This window comes from Mchenga conophoros, linkage group LG23 (assembly GCF_057382185.1).
Source record: "Mchenga conophoros isolate Kocher_MC1m ecotype Shallow Benthic linkage group LG23, M_conophoros_male_GT1.1, whole genome shotgun sequence".
Lineage (NCBI taxonomy): Eukaryota > Metazoa > Chordata > Actinopteri > Cichliformes > Cichlidae > Mchenga > Mchenga conophoros.
The window spans coordinates 52,085,613-52,096,645 of NC_140547.1; the positions used below are offsets into that span (position 1 = coordinate 52,085,613).

At 45.0% G+C, this 11,033-nt stretch overlaps 1 pseudogene; it reads right to left on the minus strand.

Annotated features, from left to right (window-relative positions):
- Nucleotides 1–3,339: 3,339 nt before the first annotated feature.
- Nucleotides 3,340–3,980, minus strand: LOC146548341 (uncharacterized; annotated as a pseudogene).
- Between the last annotated feature and the right edge of the window lie 7,053 nt (nt 3,981–11,033).

Genomic DNA, 11,033 nt, shown 5'->3' on the forward strand with positions numbered 1-11,033 from the left:
GAGAGATAGGACCCAAACGGCACTGACGAGGACTTAAACTGAAAACGTGCCTTTTATTGACGCAGCCCAAAACCATAAACACAGATGCAGGAATACAAAGACTAAACTAACAAAACCTAAACAGGGAGGAAACTAGAAACAAGTAAAAAGAAACTGAAGACTAAAGACAGGGGAAATGTCATGGATGATACAGACGAACCAGCAACAAACAGAAGACACAAGGCTTAAATCCACAGAGGGATAACAAGGGAATGAGACACAGGAGGAGAGTACAGCGTGATGAGACCAAGGGGAAGCAAAACTGAAAATATTAACATAGGACACGGACTTTCAAAGTAAAACAGGAAGCATAACACAGACACAAGGGGACACGGCAGCAAACGTTGAACACAGAAAGCGAAAATAAAAGACTGTTAATAATAAACAACACAAAACACTGGGTCCCTGACCCATGACCGTGACATATTGAGCCATAACACAATATTCTTGTTACTTGTGAATGATTTTAACCAAAATAATAAGCTTGTGGACTCACAAGTTCACAATAATTAGTTACTTTATCTCCAAGAAATAACAAATAGAACTTCTTTATGTCCTACAATGTACATTCGAAACAATAAGCAGATGTGGGACAAGTGCAAATAAGAGATCTTTTGGCTGCCTCCAGCACTGAAAAGATCTCTTTGTCACCACATTTGTGCCGTATACATCCAGGAGAGCTGGCAGCCTGTGATGGAGCAGCATGCCATGATAACTTACATTAACTTACATCATCACAGTAAGTAACACTGGCCATAATCAGAGAGCTTTCAACTCAGTCTGGGTTTTCTTGGAAAGATTTGTCTAAAAGCCAACAGCCCAGTAGATGATTTATTTCTCTCATTCATCCACCATTTATTACTATTACTATTATTGCATTATCATCATTTCAAAGCTTCTTTGTTGTTTTCTCAGCCCTAAGGGAGTTATCTTCAAAGAATATCTTTCCAATACTCAGTGGCCTACTTTACATTAGACATTAATATAATACTCCATAACCTGTGGCTATACTGCCCCCTGCAGCTAATATTGTGGTATTAACATTACTAATTGGTATAATAATGACATCTTTTGGCACATGTGACTACTATGTTTGGCTATTTATAGACTGATACTAGAATTTGCATTAATAATTTTATAGAACTAAAATAATAAATACTTTATTATTTAGAACGTTTCTGTTACTTTCATTTTCATTTTGTCACATTCCATATTAGAAATGTGACAAAATGAGAGTTGCACTTATTTGCAAAGTCATCATTTTTTTTAGAAAATTGGGAAAAAAAACATGCTATTAATAATGCCGTTAGTCAAATTCATGTATAACTTTTAGGGTTGTTTTTTTTTTTTTTTTGCATATTGATTATACTGAAATAGAGATGGTGAGCCTAACAGTACAGAAGCATACTAAAACAAGAACACTGACAGTCTAACATGCATTAATGGTCTAAGTCATGAAAAGTATTTTTCTTGTCAGTTAGGAAGAAAATGACCTCACACTGTTATACCTTTTTCTCTCTCTGTGTTTTCCTTTTCTTTTCTTTTATACTTGAAAATGTGATCAAGGCGACTCATATTCACAGCATGTAATGACACTGACAGTCCAGGGCATTGTTGTTTGCTGTGCTAGTGTCATGAACCGAAGTTCCATGCGCAAGCTGGACCCAGAAGCAGAACACACACACCAGGGTAGGGGAGAATAAAGAAACCAAATTTTATTATAACTAAAAGTGTCCCGTGAGGGTAGCCGGAAAAAACAACGTGTGGAACCAGAAAAAACCGAAGGACCGGGGAGGTGAGTCGCGCAGGGAACTCCAAGAGCGGGGCTGTGGGAGGCTGCAAAAAAAAAAGGAGAAACAGATTACTGGGGTGCAGAAAAATGGCAGCATACGAGGGAAGGTGGAGTATGCGTCTTACGGTGATAGCCGGGCTGAGTGAACCAGAGGGGGGGGGCTCCAAAAGGGGTCGAGGCGGCGGGGCTGATCGTGATCCAAATCTCAGGCGGGCAGGTGGACAGGCAGGTGGCTCAAAAACGCCGAGTTGTGATCGCTGAGAGACGACTACGGACTGGCGTGGAGGAGCAGGTAGGGCAGGATTAAATAATCCACCTGGTGATCGCCTGGGATGGGATGCAGGTGTGGGGTTGGCAGCCACGCCCGTGGGCGTGGGCATCCCATCAGCACCCCGGACGCCGGGCCGCGGACCATGACAGCTAGGGTTTGGATTAGCATTTCAGACATATGTAATCCCTGTTACTCTTGCTGGATCCAACAAATGTGTAGGAATTTGTATTAGAATTCGATTTTCGTGTAATATTCATATTCAACATTAGTCCTTTCATTTTATAACCACGTATCTACCTAGGGCCTCAGTGGAGCTGGGCTCTGTCCTGGGAGTGAAAGGCAAGGTACAACCTTGCCAGGTCTCCATTCTATCATAGTACTGTTTGATATTTTTTTCAAAAATATGAATGAAAGAAAATATCAAACTAGGATTCTTGCAAATAAGAAGATGGCTGTGCATATTCAGTCCTTTCTTTGACTGCATCGTCCACCTGATCCATCAAACCTCCAGCAGGTAAACCTTATTCAAGGTCAAGTTCAAATTTTATTCGCCACATGCAGTGGCAGGTTGCCCTGCAGTGGAATGAACCCGCCCCCCGACCATACACACACAATACAGACATCACATGGGGATACAAGTCAGAGAACGTTGCATTATAGAAAAAAAACACTGAAATATACACTACAATGGGAAAGTACAAGAGGAAAAATGAGACCTCTGCTCATGCTGGGCTATAGAGGACAGCATGATAACAGGAAACAAAAAAACTCCTCTGCACAGAAAGCACATAAATGTCCACAGTACAACATTATGGAGCACGTGACCAGCAACAAGGTTGGGTAGGGGATGAGGAGTAATCCCAGGCAACACAGCAGCCATCCTGCCACTGCGCCGACTCTCCAGCGTGGGCCCAGACCCGCCTCATGTTCCCAGGAGGCAACAAGCATCGAAGGCATTGAAAGGGGAGGGGGGATGTGTGAGTGCTTATCAGTGTAAGTGTATGTGTGTGTGTGTCCATAGTTCAGCTGAGACAGTGTCCTTCGCCCTATCAGGCTAAGTAAACAGTCTACCAGCCAACCCAGGTGGCCTTGCATGGGATGGGAAGGAACAGACTCAACACAGTCGTTATCAGGGAGTTGTTGTTCAGCTTGAGCCCACAGCTGGCACCGAAGGGGTAGCCGCATTATGATGGTGGTTTTTCTTTTACAAACAACTCATGAGAATTTCAAGCTGTTTTTAACACTCCGACACTGGTCTCTCAATCTCCCGTTGGATAGCTGCGAGTTTCTCCATGATGTTATTTACCTTCAATTCCGTGGTCTTTTCACACTTTTGCTCACATAGCAGATTCTGAGACCTCACGACCGCAGCCAACTGATCCGCGATGTAATCCAGCTTCCGCCCAGAGGTGTTGTTCCGAGTGGACTCTTCCCTGATGTAATCCAATATACGCTCAGAGGTGTTATTCTGAGCCTTCACTGCAGCCGTTAGCGCCTCCAAGCTCTTAACCTGCTGCATTCAGTGAGCCCTTTCTGAGAAGCCGCACCTCGTCCCATCGTTCCAATCCCAGCGGGCAGCCTTGTGGGGGTTTGAACAGCCGGTTCCGCTTTCTTAATTCTCCGATAAGCCAGGGCCAAGCCAGCTCCGATCAGCAAGAACCCTGTTATCATGGTTCCGAATAGGTCGATATCTTCAGTGTTCTCGATCGACAGTCCCAGATCGACGACCCTCCATGTCTGCCACCCGTCCATCGTGTACCCGGCAGGGAAAGTCCCTCCAGGGCACTCGGGCTCTCCCGAGCCCAGACTTCTCGAGCCCAGACTTCTCATTGAGAAAAGGGTGTCAATAGCATTCAGAGACCAGTTGATCAAATCCATAATTCTCTTTTAGGTTTTTAGACACAGACTGTGAGAGAGTGTTCCAGGGAAGTGAACTACACACGAGACAAGACAAGGACACAAGAGGCTAAGCAGGGAAGATAAGGTAAGGAGAAGGAGGAGAGGAGAAAAGTGCGACCGCCTTCGCCGAGAGCCAAACGAAACGAGAAAGACATTGTAAAAAAATTAAACAGTAACACTGGAGGCTGAATGCAAATTGCATTGTAAACTCTGCTTCAGTGAATTATATTAATGTCCAAGGAGTCATTCAGGACTGTAAAACGTGAACTACAGACCCCCAGTCTTCATCATTAAATCTCTGATTGCTTCCATTTCCATTGTATATCAGATACTTTAAAGGTAAAGTGTTTTATATGTTACATTCAAATCCTTAAAGATAAGCAGCAGGTAGATCATAGCTCCAAACTGCTCACCACACAGTAAGTGGTGATAGAGGTACAAAAGCGTCTCCCTCAGGAGACTCAGGAAAGCAGGACTCTCCACACTTCATCTCACAACTTTCTACAGGGGCACCATTGAAAACATCCTGACACAAAGTTTTACAGCTTGGTTTGGCAGCTGCAAGTCCTACGAGAAGCATCAACTTAATAGGATTGTCAAGACTTCCAGGAGGATTGTTGGTGCCCCTCTCTCACCACTGGAGGAGATCTACAACCAGCGCTGCACACGCAGAGCTATCTCCATCATCAGAGACTCCAACCACCCCTCTCATGGCCTGTTCTCACTCCTGCCGTCTGGCAAGAAGTACAGGAGCATCAGTTGCAGAACCACCAGGATGCTGGAGGGTTCTTTGCACAAGCCGTGAGACTGATAAATGGTCTGTGCCCCCTCCCCACCCACACAGCCACTCACACAGCTACACTCTAAGATCAACAAGCAGACTGTGTTGCCCCTATCCACACACACACACACACACACACACACACACACACACACACACACACACACACATACAATACACTCCCCAGATACACACACTATCTAATTTTTCCATCCCCTTCTGTGAAAGGACTGCTGCTATCTACCCGAATGAATGTGACTGGAGTTTGTTTTAGAACTTAGATTTTACGCTATGTATATATTTTTTTCATCAGTTGTCTGTTTAGGTGGTTCAGCAGGTAAGGGGTGTGATGTTGAAATCCCAGGTGGACTTGGTGGTATCTCTGGAACAACACAGTCTATAACCCCGACGTTTCAGGAACAACTCTGCTGGTGTATGACCCGTCAGAGTGTGCGGTATACTGCGATACATGATAAGGAAGTTTGCCAATCAAAGACTGAGTGGCAATGTGGCCTTACCATCTGCTTCCAGCACACTCTTCATTTCCAATAGTAGCTTGCGCTGCACAGCATCAGAACGCAGCTCACTAACAAAGCGATCTCTCAGGGCCTCATCCAAATATTGTTCAAAATTACACGTGACTGACAACTGCCTCAGGGCTACAACGTAGTCAGAAACTGAATCCGCTTCTTTCTGGTTACGTTTCTGAAAACGAAAACGCTCAGCTATCACCACTGGAGTTGGTTTATAATGCGCACTGAACGCTTCAGTCAGCACTGCATATCCCACAGTACTCGGTACCCTCGGAGACACAAGATTCTTTAGCAGCCTGAATGTATCTGCTCCGATAACAGAGAGAAACATGCACAGTTTCTTCTCATCAGAAACATCATTTGCCAGCATCCGTTGCTCCAATCGCTCCAAATATGACTCAAAATCTTCCTTCGATTCATTATACTCTTCAACACGACCCACACGCATTGCCAAGTTAGCTCACCAATGCTGTTCCGCTGCAGCCGTGAAGACATCTTTTTTTTCCCCTTACATTTGAACACAATCAATCAATCAATCAAAATTTATTTATATAGCACATTTTTAAGACCGAAGTACACCAAAGTGCTTTCCAGTAAAATCGCAGTACAAATAAAATCACACTAAAATATAAATTACAAATATATAAAATATAAGATAATTACATAATCTAAATACAGAGCCAGATGTAAATTACCCTAATTCGCCTTAAATGCCAGATCAAACAAATACGTTTTTAAACGTGATTTAAAAGACTGAATGGAATCTGACGCGCGAATATGAAGAGGGAGAGTATTCCATGGCCTGGGTGCAGCAACGGCAAAGGCACGGCCTCCTCTGGTCTTCAGCCGAGACCTAGGTTGCACCAAGAGCAGTTGGCCCGATGATCTTAGTGCTCTCTGAGGGCTGTACAGACAGAGGAGATCAGCTAAGTAGTCAGGTGCCATATTGTTTAAAATTTTATAAGTAAACAATAGAATTTTAAAATCAATTCGATATTTGATAGGAAGCCAGTGTAAATTTTTCAGAACAGGGGTGATAGAGTCAAACTTTCTAGTGCCGGTCAAGAGACGTGCTGCGGCATTCTGGACCAGCTGCAGACGCTGCTGAAGAGAAGATTGTAGAGTGAGTTACAATAGTCCAGTCTTGACATAATGAAAGCATGAATGAGTTTCTCCATATCTTTGTGTGGTATGTAGGGTTTAGCCTTAGAGATTAGGCGTAGTTGATGAAAGCTAGTTTTTACCACAGTAGAGACCTGTTTGTCAAGTTTGAAGGAGCTATCCATGAAAACTCCAAGATTCCTGGCAGTATCAGTAAGGTAGTTAGCAACAGGCCCAAATGTGCCAGTCAATTGTCCCAGAGGCATATTTCGGTCAAAAACAATAATTTCTGTCTTCTTTCCATTTAAAGTAAGAAAGTTACGTGATAACCAGTCCTTGACATCACTCAGACAATCAAACAGAGGATGTGGTGAGGATAAAGCATCCCCAGTCAGGTGAAGGTAGATTTGAATATCATCAGCATAACAGCAACACAGTCCCTCTACAGCCTCTTTCACGCTGTGGAAATCTTTAAAATCCTTGTCGCCGGTTGTGATTTTCTGGGTTAGACTCTTGAAAGGGTCAAGATGGAAGGACATGCTTTATTGAACAGCAGGACATAACAACCGCAAAACTCTTGTTTTTCCTTAGTGGTGCACAAGCTTTGTCTGAGTATTGTCTAACCATGGTAGTCCTTACCATGCCTCTGTTTCAGTTTACTTGCTGAAGATTTCTAATGTGTCTCTACCTGTGGCTAGGATGGCCCAGCAGAGTTCTGAGAGAGTGTTTGTTGTAGTGATGGTCAAATGAAGCATTGACGCTTGTATTAAAAATGGTTCATTACTCAAAGCTTTCAATGCTCTCATCTTTGGTGCCATCTAGTGGCCAGAAATATGAAGAGCAGCTTGAATGTACAAATTAAAATGAACCACTTCATTGTGATTGCCCACTCTACCGAGCTGAGCTGTTAGCTTCTGCTTAATATAATGTGACAATTTTGTGTGATTGTAGAATACACTCCACACACAAACTGTTTTCTGGTCACAGATGTCACATTTATTTATGGTTCTTTTGTGCAACAACCAACAGTCTGGTCAGCGCCGGTCTCAGCTTTTCCAACCAACTTCGCTCGTCTCACGCCTCACTAAAAAGGGGAAAAAGACCGTCATCAGTCCAAATGCCACCAGCTTGGTGGTCCGAGCACAGGGTGAATGAGCGCCCCAGGAGGTAATAGCGAAGGGAGTTGACCGCCCACCAGATAGCCAGGCACTCCTTTTCTACAGTGCTGTACCACCTTTCATGCTCCGTCATCTTCTGGCTGATGTAAAGCACGGGCCGGTCTACCCCTCTTACATGCTGTGACAAAACGGCCCCCAGTCCTCTGTTTGAGGCGTCAGTCTGCAGAACAAAAGGGAGGGAAAAGGTAGGAGTGTGGAGCAGCGGTTCCCTACAGAGAGCTCTTTTTACCTGCACAAACACTGCCTGGCACGGCTCCGCCCACTGGACCAGATCTGGACCACCTTGCGGGTGAGATCAGTCAAGGGGCTGATCAAACCCGGATCAGTCAAACCCGGGCATGAAACGGCGGTAGTAACCCGGCAGCCCAAGGAACCGTCTCACCTCATTTTTAGTCATGGGGTGCGGGCAGGATGCAATAGCTGCCGTCTTCTCTACCTGTGGATGCGCATGCCGGCCCCCCGAGTGGTACCCCAGATACTGTCCCTCCCTCCATCCAACCGCACACTTCTTCGGGTTGGCCGTGAGCCCCGCCTGCCTCAGGGACTCCAGGACCACGTCCACCCCCTGCACATGCGCCGCCCAGGTGTCACTATTGATGATCACGTCATCCAGGTAGGCGGCAACATATGCAGGGTGCGGACACAGCACCCGGTCCATGAGGCACTGAAAGGTAGTCGGGGCTCCAAACAAGCCAAATGGAAGCATAATGAACTGGTACAAACCGTACGGAATGGAGAAGGCCATTTTTTCCTTGGACTCGGGAATCTGCCAGTAGCCCTTGGTTAAATCCAGTGTTGTGAAAAAACGGGCCGTGCCTAACCGGTCCAAGACTCCTCGACCCGGAGCATGGGATAAGCATCAAAGCGTGACACTTCATTCACCTTGTGATAGTCGACACAGAACCATATAGACCAATCTTTCTTCACCACAAGAACAATGGGGCTACACCAGGCGCTGTGCGACTCTTCTCTCACTCCCAGCAGCTGGATAGTGTAATGGTAAGACTCCACACCTCAGGAGTGGGGGGTCGCAAATTTGATTCCCACCCGGTATCTAGTAAGGGTCCTGACTAGGCCCCCCATGCTAAAAACCAGACCTGGAGTGGTGTGACTATGTCTGCAGCCTGTCCACAGGTCAGGACATAAGCATTTATATATATGTTGTACTGTGCATGTGACAAATAAATTTGTCTTATATTTTCGGTTTATTCCCTCTGCTCAACTCATCTCTCTCCTTCACCAGACTCACCAGAGAAGCGGTTTCAGCCTCTCTCCATGCTTTAAGGAGGTTGAGATGATAAATCCGTCGTTAGAACATGCTGTAGGTATTACAGGTACTGCACTGCAGTGGTTTGTATCTAACAGGCTCCAGTTTGTGCATGTAAATGGAGAGTCCTCTTCACACACTGAGGTTAATTATGGAGTTCCACAGGGTTCAGTGCTAGGACCAATTCTGTTTACATTATACATGCTTCCCTTAGGCAGCATCATTAGAAGACATAGCATACATTTACACTGCTATGCAGATGACACCCAGCTCTATCTGTCCATGAAGCCAGATAACACACACCAATGAGTTAAACTGCAGGAATGTCTTAAAGACATAAAGACCTGGATGGCCGCTAACTTTCTGCTTCTTAATTCAGATCAAACTGAGGTTATTGTACTCAGCCCTGAAAAGCCTAGAAATATGGTATCTAACCAGATTCTTACTCTGGATGGCATTACCTTGGCCTCCAGTAACATTATGAGGAACCTTGGAGTCATTTTTGACCAGGACATGTCCTTCAACGCACATATTAAACAAATATGTAAGACTGCTTTCTTCCATTTGCGCAACATCTCTAAAGTTAGAAATATCCTGTCTCAGAGAGACGCTGAAAAACTAGTTCATGCATTTATTACTTCCAGGCTGGACGACTGTAATTCATTATTATCAGGAAGTCCTAAAAACTCACTGAAAAGCCTTCAGCTAATCCAAAATGCTGCAGCAAGAGTCCTGACAGGGACTAGAAAGAGAGAGCAGATTTCTCCTGTACCATATCACCCTATTAGAGCACTTCACTCTCACTGCAGGCCTACTTGTTGTTCCTAGAGTATTTAAAAGTAGAATGGGAGGCAGAGCCTTCAGTTTTCAGGCCCCTCTTCTGTGGAACCAGATTCCAGTTTGGATTCAGGAGACAGACACTATCTCTACTTTCAAGATTAGGCTTCAAACTTTCCTTTTTGCTAAAGCATATAGTTAGGGCTGGACCAGGTGACCCTGAATCCTCCCTTAGTTATGCTGCAATAGACGTAGGCTGCCGGGGGATTCCCATGATGCATTGGGTTTTTCCTTTCCAGTCACCTTTCTCGCTCACTATGTATTAACAGACCTCTCTGCATTGAATCATATCTGTTATTAACCTCTGTCTCTCTTCCACAGCATGTCTTTATCCTGTTTTCCTTCTCTCACCCCAACCGGTCGCAGCAGATGGCCCCGCCCCTCCCTGAGCCTGGTTCTGCCGGAGGTTTCTTCCTGTTAAAAGGGAGTTTTTCCTTCCCACTGTCGCCAAAGTGCTTGCTCATAGGGGGTCATATGATTGTTGGGCTTCTCTCTGTATCTACTGTACAATAGAAAGCGCCTTGAGGCGACTTTTGTTGTGATTTGGCACTATATAAATAAAATTGAATTGAATTGAAAATCTGTTGTCAGACCGTGCGACCTCATAGTCAACGTCCCCAACTCACCGCGTGACCACAAAGGGTCCTTGCCGCTTGGCAAGCAACTTTGAGCTGGAAGAAGGGAGCAATACAAGCACTTTGTCTCCCAGTGAAAATTGCCTGAGTCTAGCCCCTCTGTTACTGACGCTGCTGAGCCTGGAGCTGGAGCTCTGATCTGTGCAGCTCAGGACAGGACTGTGACTTCTCTCAGCCTTAATAGTGATTCTTATTAGGCAGATACAGTGAAGACTGACTGGAAAGTGAGAGGGGGAGACATGCGGCAAAAGGCCACAGGTCATACTTGAACCCAGGTCAACCACTCTCAGCTATGCAGCATATGGTCACCTGCTCATCCAACTGAGCTAAACCAGCGCCCAGTAAATAAAATCTTAACCCAAATGTTAATGGTAATATAACCCTTGTGGTGGGTTATGAGTTTCAACCCAATTTTTGGTGACCTCAGCGTTAAACATTGGTCAATGTAACCCATTTTTTTCATAATTATCCTAACCCAGTGTGCTGGGTCAAACCAACAACCCAACCCTGTTAAGCTGAAACAACCCAGGGTTAGCTCGGTCCAAATTTGACCCAGCACTGGATTACAAATTGGGTTATTTTTAACCCAGCATTTGTTAGTGTGTGTGTGTAACAATGCTGCCCAGAACACCTTGAATGAGTACATTCAGGAAGTAAATGCTTCAGATTCTGGGGTCGAAGCCATTCTCTCACAATCCAA